The sequence below is a fragment of the Linepithema humile genome, chromosome 2 (genome assembly GCF_040581485.1).
Source record: "Linepithema humile isolate Giens D197 chromosome 2, Lhum_UNIL_v1.0, whole genome shotgun sequence".
NCBI classification, from domain to species: Eukaryota; Metazoa; Arthropoda; class Insecta; order Hymenoptera; family Formicidae; genus Linepithema; species Linepithema humile.
Genome location: NC_090129.1, coordinates 11,974,694 through 11,987,553, shown reverse-complemented (window position 1 = coordinate 11,987,553; position 12,860 = coordinate 11,974,694). Strand labels below are relative to the sequence as shown.

The following is a 12,860-nucleotide window of genomic DNA, read 5'->3' as shown; positions in this document are numbered from 1 at the left end:
GACATCCTCCATCACGTTAACGCCGGCTCGTAAAGCTTCTTTACCAACCGCTCGTACACCTTTACTCAGATAAGGAAGCACCCTCCTGAATAATCCTCCGAGAAAACTACCGATTCCGTGTCCTCGTTGATAGGGTGCTCCGACGAAAACCCTCGTGATTCCTCCGCTCCTACCTCCGCTATCGTAATATTCGTGGTCCTCCGGTCTAGCCATAGCGAGCGGCTTTTCCGACTGATTTTTTTTTACTGGAAACGTCTAAGTGCAACGTCACCGTTAGCGTTCCCGATTGGAATGGTATTCTTTTTCCGAATTGATCTTTTATATCTATTTCAATCCTGCGGAAATACGTTTGTCGTAATGGGATATAATGCGGGACGGAGAAATGTTTCACTTTATTCGCGCCGTACGCGTAATAATGTCCGTAATATTGCAGCTCGACCGGTACTATTCGAAGAAGTGGAGTTTGCACATCGCCGGTTATATAAGGTTCGCAAATATCGCAATAAACAAAGAGTTTATCGAGAATACCACGCAGCAATCCGTGCAGTTCGACGGTATAGAAACTTCCAGCGCGCACTCCTTGTTCCGTTTTAAACCCAAGTTTAATAAAAGGCGCTGTAAAAATATCTTTGGAATTAGGTTTAGTCGCAGTGAGCGTGGTATAATATGCGGTTTGTAGGCGATTGCTAGGCGTTGGTATGGCCTCGCCGCAGCCGAGTATTCGTAGAAGATTATCGGAAATGTTCATATGATGAATCAGATTGCATTTATTTTCATCGCATGTAATGTTGAACAAGATTTTACCGCCGTTAGCGTCTTCTAGTTTTAAATTAATATGCGAATTCGCATCTTTGCAAGCCGAATTAATAGCGGAGATAAGTTCCTCGATATTTTTGTAAATACCATTCGGTATTACGCCTTCCGTCGACGTTAACGGCGCCCCGTTTTTCCTTGTCTCGTGTCCATTTTCAATATCGACGAATCTAATGACATTTTCAACGTGGTTTATGTGTAAAAAAGTAGTGGGAAATTGGATCTCGTTAAGCGCGACTTCCCATTCGCCGTGTAAGTGTATAGGTTGAGGTAATTCTGTGGTGAAGGAAGTGGTTGCATTGTGCGGAAAATAACGCATGCTGCTATTGCTGGGAAGAATCAAGAGAAATTGATCCGTCCTCATTTTGAACAAGCGGGGTTAAACTCGAAGCAGGGATCCAAGAATCAAACTTACTGGGATAACCACGCCAGCTAACCAGCACCTGCTTATTATTACCGCGACCCCGGCTTCTTATCACACGGACGACGATAAACTCCTCCTCCTGCAAGTTTTTCTCAACCCGAGCCAGTTCTTGTTCGTAAAAAATACCGTCTATGACTTCTCCCGCTAAATCGCTCAGCTCGTACACACGTGGTTTTCGCCAATCGAGTATACGATGAATTCGAAATATGTCCTCACTCCACCGCGCCTCGTATCCTTTCTCGAAGACGACTTTTGCTCTACTGATACAAACGTGATCACCGACGTGGTATTTAGCCTTTCGGCGTTTTTCGTTCGCTTTGCCGTTGCTCCTCCATCGACGCGTTATATTTTCACGCGCGATACGCGCATTTTCTCTCATAACAGCATACGGTTGCATTCTGGTGCTCGAATGACGGGTGTGATTATAGGCGTTTACGATATTCTGCAAAACATCGATGTAGCGTCGTGTATTTTTATGCGTAAAATAACGCCACATTCGTTCTTTCAACGTTCTGTTGAAACGCTCGACGATGGCGGCTTTGACATCCGGATTGCGGGCTACGCAAAAACGAATGTCATTTTCTTCCAAAAACTTTTGTAGCGATCGCCCGACAAATTCTATACCCTTGTCCGTTTGTAGGTATACGGGCGCGCGTCCGTTACTTCTCGAGAGCACGTTCTGAAAAGCTCTCATTACGGAATTACTCGTTTTGTCGCGCAATGGTTCTACCCAGACGTATTTACTAAGTACATCGATAATCACGAGTAAATACGAATATCCCTCGTTGTAACTTTTGAGATTTCGGAGTTCGATCAAATCTGCCTCCCACAGATCGTCGATATTCGTTACGTTGTAATGCATTCGCGGAAATTTCCGTCGCAATGGACGATGCAGCGTGTAGGCGTCTTGCGCTTCGAGCCATCGCTCGACATTGTTACGAGGTAAATTCGCCGCGCGAAACAGATTATCGACAGCCGAATAGCCGGCATAATGCGCGGGATCGTAGTACAATTTTTCAAGAGCCGTCATTCCAATTTACTCCATTCGAACAGGCGTCTCGCTGGTGGAGAATCCGTGTTTCTCTGAGGAGTGAAACTCGCCGCAGGACCGGTAAGTTTCGCGATATTTTGCGAAGAACCGGCTGTTAATAATTTTTTATTTCTCACTAGTGCGGAGGGAATGTTCAAGTCGTGAAGTAATCGCGCGAACTGAACTCTTCCCGCGGCTTTCACGGTTTTTCTATCGCGCATCGCCTCGTTTATCAGGTCTGAGATATTTGAATCTTTTACGACGTTACCGTCTATGGTCACGACTCCGTACTCGTCCCAGTTAATTCTAGTCGACGATGCTTTATCGAGCAAGCGTTTCGTCAGTAAGCGAGCTTCGGCACGGTAAGATTTCGGTACGCTTTCCACTATTCTTTCGACGCTTTTCATCACTCCGAGACTCACGTCGTGTTCTTTCGGGAGGCTTCTCGTACGACTAGAGCCCGGAGCGAATGAGTCCGTGAGATCGCTCGGCGGTACTTCTTCGCGAGTGTCCATCGCGTCTTCTTCCTCTTCTTCTTCCTCGGCGTTACGCGCTCGTCGTCCGTGTGCTACTCGTACAAAGTGAAGATATCGCCAAAGAACCTCTTTGTACATCTTCCATCTCTCGGCTTCGTCGTTCGGATAGGGCGAATTAAGAATTCGACTCATCTCCGCATCGAGTCTGGATAGAGCGGTTCCGGGTGTTTGTACGGAATTATAATTATTATTATTATTTGCGCTTTCGTCCGGTGTGTTTTCCACGAGCGGTGCGCCGTAGTCGGTAGTCGGTTGATGCAATTGACGCTGCATTCTCTCGAGATTTTCCGTAGAAATTAAAACCATTTTTTTCGCTCTTTCCATAACATTCGATATTATTTTCTCTCTTGTGTTTTAAGCCGTCACCTTGTCTATGATTCGCGAAAATAAGGCCTCTAATAGAGGAACGATAATATAGGATAAGAATCCACCTCGTTGTACCAATAGCTTTCTTTTATTCTTCCAATTTCCACGCTTTGACGCGATACGACGTAGCGTCGTTTTGTATTTGCTCAGACGATTTTTTTCGCGCCGTTCGAGCGCAACGTTACCATTGAGCGTGTTGAAAACGCATTCGCAAATACAGCGAATAAATTTTTCGTCCGCGGTTGGCAGGAAGGGGCTGCGTTGATTTTTGTTCAGATGACACAGCACCTCTAGAAGACAAACGTTTCTCTTTCCGATCGAACGTCTAGCGGTTTTCGTTGCACCGTCCGACGCCGCTTCTTTCATCGTGAGAAAGTCACTCGCAACTGTCGTCACGCGAGCGATGGTGCATACTTTTTATACGCTGGAGAACGATCTGCGCGGTACGTAGACGTAACGCAACGCATCGTCGGGAAAGATGCTTGTCCGAAATCGATATTTGTCCGGAGTTGATTGTTTCAGATCAAGTAATAAATATCCGTGGGGGCGTGAGGTTGCGTCAAAGTATGCTTCTTCTAGAAACTTTGGGTCATCGGGGTACACCTGTCGCGCGAGATGGCGAATTTGAGCGCGATCGCGCGGGTTCTTGAAGACGACGATGTAATTGGTATTAAGCGATATGTCGCGCTGACAGCGTCCCTGGTGAAATAGATTTTGCGTGATAAGTATAACGCTGAGATTCTTATGGTGACTACCCTTTGTAAAAAAATCCACGATGACGTCGCACGAGGATGATTCTCTCATAAGATCGTCGATTATCACCAACTTTGGTGTGAGAGGATCGTGGGAATAATCATGCGCTTGTGGCAACCCCTCGCGAAACTCGATTGCATTTTTCTTTATTTTTCCCGCAGCGTTCCTTTCTCTTTTCTCAAACGCGTATTGAAGTTGTCAATAAGCATCCTGCCATTCGGCGTAATAAAATAAAACTCTTTGGAAAGAAACATCGGCCATTTTGGATAGATATTTGAGAAAAGTTTTTACAAAGACCGTTTTGCCGCATCCGGTGGGACCGTTGACGATAGACGTCCAAGGATGTTTCCAGCGTATGTCCATCTTGCGAAATGAACTCTTCGCCGTTCGCTCGCGCCTTCATAAACAAAAAAAATCAGCGAAACACTATGACGCGATAAGCTTACTACCCCCTGACGGCGGCGGCGGCGGCGGCGGCGACCGCTTGCTCGCGCTAGCGTACAACTCGCGGACTCGAACAAGCTGATTCGGTCCGCGGAAACGCTGGACAAGCGCAACCACCGAAATTGCTCGCGCCAGCGTCCAAGAGTGGAAACGCTACTTTGCGCTTTTTTTTCTCGGAAAAAAATGAGGGTTTTATACGGGAAAGTAAGTTAGGAGAAAGAAAAATCTTTAAGAAAAATTATGCGAGAAAACATTTATTTTTACGAATAAAAGTACATGATTTGAGAAAAATAAAAATATTCGTTTTTATTTCTTAAATTTTTCATAGTTTTTACATAGTTTTTATACAATTATACATTTTACATTTTAAAACTAGCAATATTTTCTTAAATTAAATAAAAAAATTTTTTATTTATACTTTTACAAAAATTTATAAATCTACTTAAAGCTATTTATATAAAGTCGGAAAACACACGCTAACCGTCGACAGCGAAAGAACAATTTTGTAAAAATTATCGAATCGCGTAACCGTAAGGAACGGAACAACGACTATTGAGAAATCTACGTTTCAATAGCACAGGAGTACAAGCTTTCACTTCGTCGCGAGTTATTAACTCGTGAAAAGCCGTACGCCGAATTGCTCTGAAACGTAGATTTATCGATGTTCTATGTGACTTTCCTTCTTCTTCTTCTTCTTCACTTTCCTCTTCTCGTCCTTCTCGCTCTTTTTGCAATATTAATTCTCTTATACTATTAAAATTAACTAAGCATGAGTTTGCAAAGTTTAGGGTTATACCCTTTACTTTGCAAACTTCGTGCGTGAGTCCTTCCGGTGTGCGAACAACGTAAGCATAAAATTTCGGGCCACCGGATACAAACGCCTTGATGTAACTACCGGACCCATAGCTTTCGAGTTCGTTCGTCATATCGCCCAAAAAATTACCCGTACGCGGCTCGTATTCGGAAGGATCATCGCTGCTTACATAAATGCAAGAATCGGTATCGTAATATAAAACGCGTCGATCTAAGCGTTCTAAATATTTATACAACACTAATCGCGCTAGCGCCGTCGTGTACGCCGCTAAAGCGACGTTGGTAAGAGGCGAGGGAACGTCGGCCTCTTCCCGCAGTCGCCATGAAACATACATCGCATCTTCGTTTACCGGCAGTATTTCGGTTATTTCATGTTTGGGGCTTGTGAGCAAACTCGTTAATTGTTGCTGAGTTTTTACGATTTCGGTATTCGTTAGGTTGGGTCGTTGGCCGAATTTCCCCCAAAAAGAATTTAAACACAACTTCGCGACCGAACGTAATCCCGAATTTTTCGCGATATTGTTACTTTCGAGAACGATACCTTCGGTTTCCTCGTAATCGCGAAGATATCGTTCTTTAGCCTCGTCATCGGTACATTCACTCGGCCACCCGCTGGCTTCTTGTTTTAATTTTAAAAATGTATTAATATATTCGGCGAATAACCCACCCTGCCGCGTACCGTGATCGTAGCGTGTTGCGTTGTACTGCCAAATCTCGCTAACCTCCGACACGAAATAACCTTTTTCAAGCGCTTTGCGCAATTTGCACGATACCCATGTACCCGTAAATTCACGTTCGGAAGGCACGTGTGTACAATCTTCGCGTGAAAATGTTTCGCAGCAACTGCGGCACAATTTTCCTGAGGGACCAACGCGAATAACAATTTTCCGCGTACGCGATACGGTAACACGGGGTGAAAGAGATCGCGCGGTGCGAGTACTTTGCAACGTACGAGGCCTTCGACGGAGTCGAAATTGTAATTCGGGCCTTCTCCGATTAGCACCGAACATTCCTCCCCGACATACACCGTGGGATGTCCGATCGGAAAAGTACCCGTTTTTAAAACATACGAATACAGAGAACATACATCGATGTATCGTATCTTCTCTGTACCCGTAATTTCATATCGAGTCGCGACATTCCCCGTACGGCCGCCGTAAAACGCATCGCGCGGATTGAGCGGTTCGTTTTCAACCATTTGATGGTGCTGTAAATATTCCCGCATTACGCTATTTACAGCCATCGCACGATCGAAATCGCACTCCCATTTCTCCGTCACCGTGTATCCGCGTTTTCGAAGACGATATATCGTTGCGACGGTATGCTCATAACGCAAATCGATCGTATCCCTACGTTCGCTGTTTACGGAGAGGTTACTGTCGCGGTTGATTCTAAAGCACGACGGGCAACCGTGCCAAAAGCATCCGTGAAATTGAAACACGTGATGTCGCGTTACGCCGTTTTCTAACGATTCGTAATATCCGTCGACGAGTGTGCCGTCGAGTACGCGATATTTGCGGGTACGCCCTGCGTGAATAATGGGATGACCGAGCTCTCGCTCCATCCACACCAGCCAACGCAGTGCTTTGCGCGATTGCGTATTTGCGTGTCTGTACCCACCCGATGGAATTATACCAATCTCGCTTTCACGCAGAAAGTTTTTTCTAAAAACCCTCATACACGTGGAAGCGATTGTTGTACATTCCTCGAATGAGCACACTTTTCCGCGCCTCAGGAAAATTTTCCTAAAAGCCATGCACGCTCGTCTAAGAATATCCACGTCGTTGCGACAATAGCGCGATATCTCGAGTTGAAAATCAAAAATATAATTCGCCCGAGTTAACTCGTCGTGCCATGCTAAAAACTGTTCGCGTTCTTTCGTATTCATAGTTTCCGGAGAGTAATACTCGACGCCCGGCAACGGTCCTACATAGAATTGATTATCGAGTGTGTTAAATAAATGCGGAAAGACGCCTTTATCCAAAGTATTCGCCAGCCCGAAAGCCTTTGGTAATTCGGATAACCGCATCGGCATATAATTAACACTGTCGATAAATTTCGTATTTCCTACCGTTAGTAAGTACTATGATTTTAGTACCGCTCAAAATTACACGAGGTTCTGTCGAAATACCGCTTTCTACTAAATATCGGAGGATAAATTGCGCGTCGAACGATTTTGCGTTATGAGCAATACAAATTATTTTTTTAAAATATGTCGTCGGACGCGTCGCGAAATTTACAAATTCTTTAACAGGATCGTGACGAAATGTAAATTCGCGGATACCGCACCAACGACACCGCACCGACATATCTTCTATTTCCGCGCACGATTCGCAAATCTGCTGCGCGACGCAGAGAGTGGGCACGTGAATTTTTACATTAGCGGTACCTCGAAGCGTTTCATCCTGTCGTGTTTCGAAATCGTAAAACACGAATGCGGAGCGGTTTTCTGTTTTCGACACGTGTTCATCTTCATTTTGATCTTCGAAATGCTCTTCCGAAGAGCGACCCACGATGCTACTCGAAGCTCGATTGATCGGCATCATGCAGCAATAATGATTTAGCGGTTGGTGAGAACGACACGTGAAACAGAAAGCCGCGCCGCATTCGTGCTGTTTCTTTCGTTCGATTACACGACCGCACTCGCTGCAAAATCGTATAACGCTACAAACGCTTTGAAGCGAATGCCCGTCGTACGATTTTTGCGCGCGATGGCGCTCGAGGCACGCGCAATTAAAAAATTCGCGATTACATTCCGTGCAGCGTATTCGCTCATGTTCGAATCTCTCGCAAATTGGAACCATGTTACAACGCGGGCATTTATTAGAGCATCGATGCCCTTTCGCGTCACTGCGATAAGCTACGTTGCACGGAATGCAATACCCTCTACTTCCAGCAGCGGCTCCTAAATTTAAAATCACGCTATAATGACACGATTCGGCGACAAATAAAATATTTAATCGAGATATAGGTTCTCGATGTAGAGAGGCTAGCACCGCTGTTCCGTCGAATAAAGGTTTATCCCCGCGACCAAAAGTGTCGGAATTGTAAACTATTATCGCGACATTTTCCGCGGCTAAATATTGTTGGAAATGTTCGATTTCCCTAATTCCGCAGCCGACTTCCGGAATCGCGATACCGACTTTTTTCGTCAACTCGCCGGCGAGTTCGCGTTGCAACGACGAATTTCGTGTTCTCACCGCGTTCCATCTCGCATGCAACTCGCCCGTACGCACATTTCCACGCTCGTTATAAATCTGTGCCGTCACGAGCGCGCGAGGAAAACACAGATTATCGTTGTTGTTTATTGTTAAAATCGAACGTTTACCAACAATATCTAGAGCGTTATATCCACGTCCCGTAGGAGGGGTGATACGAAAAACGCGAATATTAAAATCTTGCGCTACGTTTAACCCCCTTGAACTTTGAGCTAATAAACTCACGAGATTCCAAATGTTCTCGGGAGTCAAATCGTTCGCCGGACGGAACGATATTCCAGCGGGGCCGTGAGAAAGAGCCGGAGAGTCGAAAGACAATCCAACATAATCTCCCGGTACGCATGAAAATATCGCGTAAGAGTGAATTTCGCGAAACGCGTTTTCCAATCGTCTGTAAACCTCCCCTCCACCCTCGGGAAACGGAAGTATACGGAATCTAGCTTCTCTACCCTCTATCCCGAAATTTCTAAACCTACGCGTGTTTTCCGATACTAATTCTATATAATTAAAATTATCGCCGACCTGATTATTATTCTTTTCCGCCGCCGATGCTGCATCGATATCCTCCGCTCGTCTCGTTTCCTCCTCCTCCGTTCTTTCCTCTTCCTGCGGCGCTCTTTCGTCAGTTTCGCCAGTCGATTCCACGCCCGACCGAGTTTCCTCCGACTCTTCTTCTTCTCTACCGCCACCTGTTTGAACTGCAAAAGTCAAAATTAAAAAATTAGCGAATTAATTAAAAAATTTGATAAAATATTATATTTTATATCTTCATGCTCGAATTTTATTTGCAATAAAAATCGAAAAAGTGTTAAATCAGCTCACCTCTAGATTTTCTTCTTTTTTATTTTACACCCTCGTTTGATAATTGTAATCGGGAGAGTAAGAAATCACAGGGGGACTGTATCCTGTGAAAATTTTAATGTTTAATTTTAATGATTAAAAAATAAAATTCGAGCATAAAATCAACTGTAAAAATTTGCAATCTTTCTTACCTCTGTCACCCATTTCCCATCCGTCGTGGCTTTGTTCATCCTCTCCTTCATAATTCCTCTCCTGTAATTCTTCTTCCTGCTCTTCTTCTTCGTCTTCCTGCTCTTCCTCTTCCTCCTCCTCCTGCTCTTCCTCCTGCTCTTCCTCTTCGTCGTCAGCCCCGGGTAATATTACACTCTGTTGACGGTCGTTATCTAAAAATTTACGTTATTAATTTTTCAAATTTTTTAGTTATTTTATGCTTCTGCTAAGATAACTTTTTTTATCACTTACTATACAAAGGACTGAATATTTCCTCCTCATCGAACGAGCTCACTTCGCGAGGAGCCGGTTGACTCATCGATTCGTTGCTCACAAGATCGACAAGCTCCGGCGTAAGAATAATTCGCGCGCGAGCTAAAACATTAAATTTTTTGAAAAATTTCCTAATATTAAATCAATGCTGTTATTTCATATAAATTACTTTTACGAAGGTCTATTACTTACACGAAGGTCCAGCCTCAGGCGAGGTATCGTCTCGCCGTCTTACCTCGCGGCGTTGAGTAGCTCGCTCTTCGACATAATTTTGACGCACGCTACGCACCACACCCTCCACCGCCATGACTTTTTTCGGCTCGTGACATTGTAGCGTTCCTAAAAAATAATAATTTTAATTTTTTTTAATTTTGTTTTAAATATTCATAATAAAAAATGGAAACTTACCATTTTTTACCGCACCACGATAGTAATTCAGCAGGCCGGCGATATAGCCTCCCGCATCCTCTTCTTCGTTGTCGTTAAACACACGTCTCATCTCGACTATTTCGCCGGCAATAACCAAAAGCTGGAGGTAAATCGAGAAATGCCCCAAACGGAATAAAACCGCGAGCACCGTGCTAGGGCACGCACCCGCAAACTTTGCGAATACAACATAATTATTATCGTCGTTGTCGGATAACGACGATAAATAATTATTGATGCAGAGCCCGTTTAAACTACGCGTCAATCGCAAACACGATTCGATAATTTCCCGCAAACTAGACATTTTTAATTCAACGTGGCTTCGATACGCAGTAAAATCACACGAAGACGGAAATACAGATCGCTATGATCCCGAATGCGCGAGAAAATGTGAAACTGTGCGATTTTTTAGCGTCTTCCCGTTTTATACCAGTTTTCCCCCACCTTGAGAAAATTTAGGAAAAAAGCATCGTTTTCAAATATTTTTATTACACCTCCTTTGAAACCGGACAACGGTCCAGGTCCTTTCGTCGTACAACGTTTCGCTCGTACTTTTCACGATAATCCTATTATTCACCGAACGGTACTTCAAGATAGGAGAGCGAGGCGCCTCGGAAAAAATAAAAATAACAAATAATCGAATCGGGATAAGAATAATCCTATAGTATTGAACACGTAGTAAAAATTCCGACGACGCTTAACTTGTTAAGAAATACTACGCGACGGGTAGAAATTCTGTTGTTTGAATAAGAATAATCCTCTATATAACAATCGCGTAGTAAAAACCACAATAAAGTGCAAAAATTTTTTTGTTGTAAAATCATGAAAATTTATTCCGTAACATGTCGCGACATGAAAATCGAAACTTTCTTTATCTAGTAGAATTTTCGTAGAAATTCGGAAAAGTAAGTTTGTCAATGCTTCGCCTTTGCGGCCAATCATAGTGCTTAAAAGTTTATATGTGTTCAAATTTCCCCCACCGTTTTTCCGATTTTCTATTACGCGGAAGATTGTAACATTTTTCTCATTCGTCTCCTAGCATTCGAACCTGCAAGTTCAACAGCGAACAAGTTTCAGTTTTCGTGTTTTCGTTTTGCGTCTGCGTATAAAAATCAGTGTCATGGATAAACGCCGGGAAATTGTGAAATCCGAAAAACCGACAAAGTGCAGCGACACTTCCAAAGCAAGATGCGACATCACCGAAAAAATTGTGCAGAATTGCATGCTATTGTCTACAACATATGGATTGAATTTTTCTTATACGAAGAAAATTCATGTTGGGCTGTAAACTTCAATCAACAGCGACGAGTTTGATTTTCAACCTTTCGTTAAATTTTCATCCAAGGGAGCCGATGGTATTTGCTTCAACATGACGGAATGGCAAAAATTTCAAGAAAATATGAAGCAAATGTCGGATTACTTAAATGGAAATAGTATTACGGCAAACTCGATTATTATCAACAAGATAATTATAAATTTCACCACTGCTTATAGAGCAAGAGCTTTGTTATTGACATATCGAGAAAACGGACAAGAAGTTCAACCTTTGGAAAATACCACGACTAAAGAAGAAATTCATGCTCCGAAGAAACGCCGGACTTATTCGCTCGCTATAGCAATGCAGAGAGCTAGTTTTCTGGGACTAGAAAATATACTCGAATGTGTAAACGCTAATTTGAATCGACTGAATATAATCATCACTAGTGCCAATGATTGCGCTAAATATCTTATTAATAAAATACAAATAAGACTACCTATCGTGGGTTATATCGAAAACGATATAATAAAACTCGCGTTCAAATCTAATTGTCACGAAATACAAACTAATGTACGTACGCAACTAAAAGATTTAACATTTCTCGACGATCAATTTAAAATTGTATTTTTAGAATTAATTGCTCTTTACTTCGATCAAATTGTACATATAATTAGATTTCAACAAAAATTGTAATTCATACATTAATGTATACTTTTATCATTTATAATTAAATTTGATTCTATTGAAAATCATAAAATGTATAAACTTTATTTTGTCAGTTCAATTATGTATTCTTAAGAAAAATTCCAAATAAACGATTTTGTATTCCATTTCTCGTGTTTGTTTCCTTCCTCTTTTCGTATGTTCCTGCACTCAACAATCCTTACAGCGCGCTCAATCCACGGGGTGGCTCACCCCGTTCACGCGATATCGCTGCCACCTTAACCAGCATGCCGAATATCAGACTAAAAGTCGGCCGATCATTCGTCGCTGCGTTCTTTTGTTCGCTATACCGGTGCACGCTCTATACCGTTTGCACCCCCTTAGTCGTCATCTCGTCGAATATCGGTCTAGCAGAATCCACCGTTTGACTCCGTCGTTCTTTTGTTCTCCCATACTTGCCCGCTCACAGGTCGTAGTTCTATCATCCCCCGCCCGACACCTTGACGATGTTTGTTTACATTTCCCATACCTGCCAGAGAGTCCGGGGTACCTCATATAGACGCGGCTCCACCATAAATACGCTCCTTCACGGGACGACTGTGTGACGTCGTTTGTTTTGATGCCTCATACCTGCCAGAGAGTACGGGGTACTTCATGTAGACGCGGCCCCACCATAAATACGTCCCTTCCCTTCACGGACTAGAGACGACTGTGTGACGTCGTTTGTTTTGATGCCCCATACCTGCCAGAAAGTCCGGGGTACCTCATGTAGACGCGGCTCCACCGTAAATACGTCCCTTCCCTTCACGGACTAGAGGCGACTGTGTGACGT

The 12,860-nt window shown here is 43.5% G+C and overlaps 1 pseudogene; it reads right to left on the bottom strand.

Annotated features, from left to right (window-relative positions):
• Window positions 1-4,878: 4,878 nt before the first annotated feature.
• Window positions 4,879-10,180, bottom strand: LOC105672077 (uncharacterized; annotated as a pseudogene).
• Window positions 10,181-12,860: the final 2,680 nt, after the last annotated feature.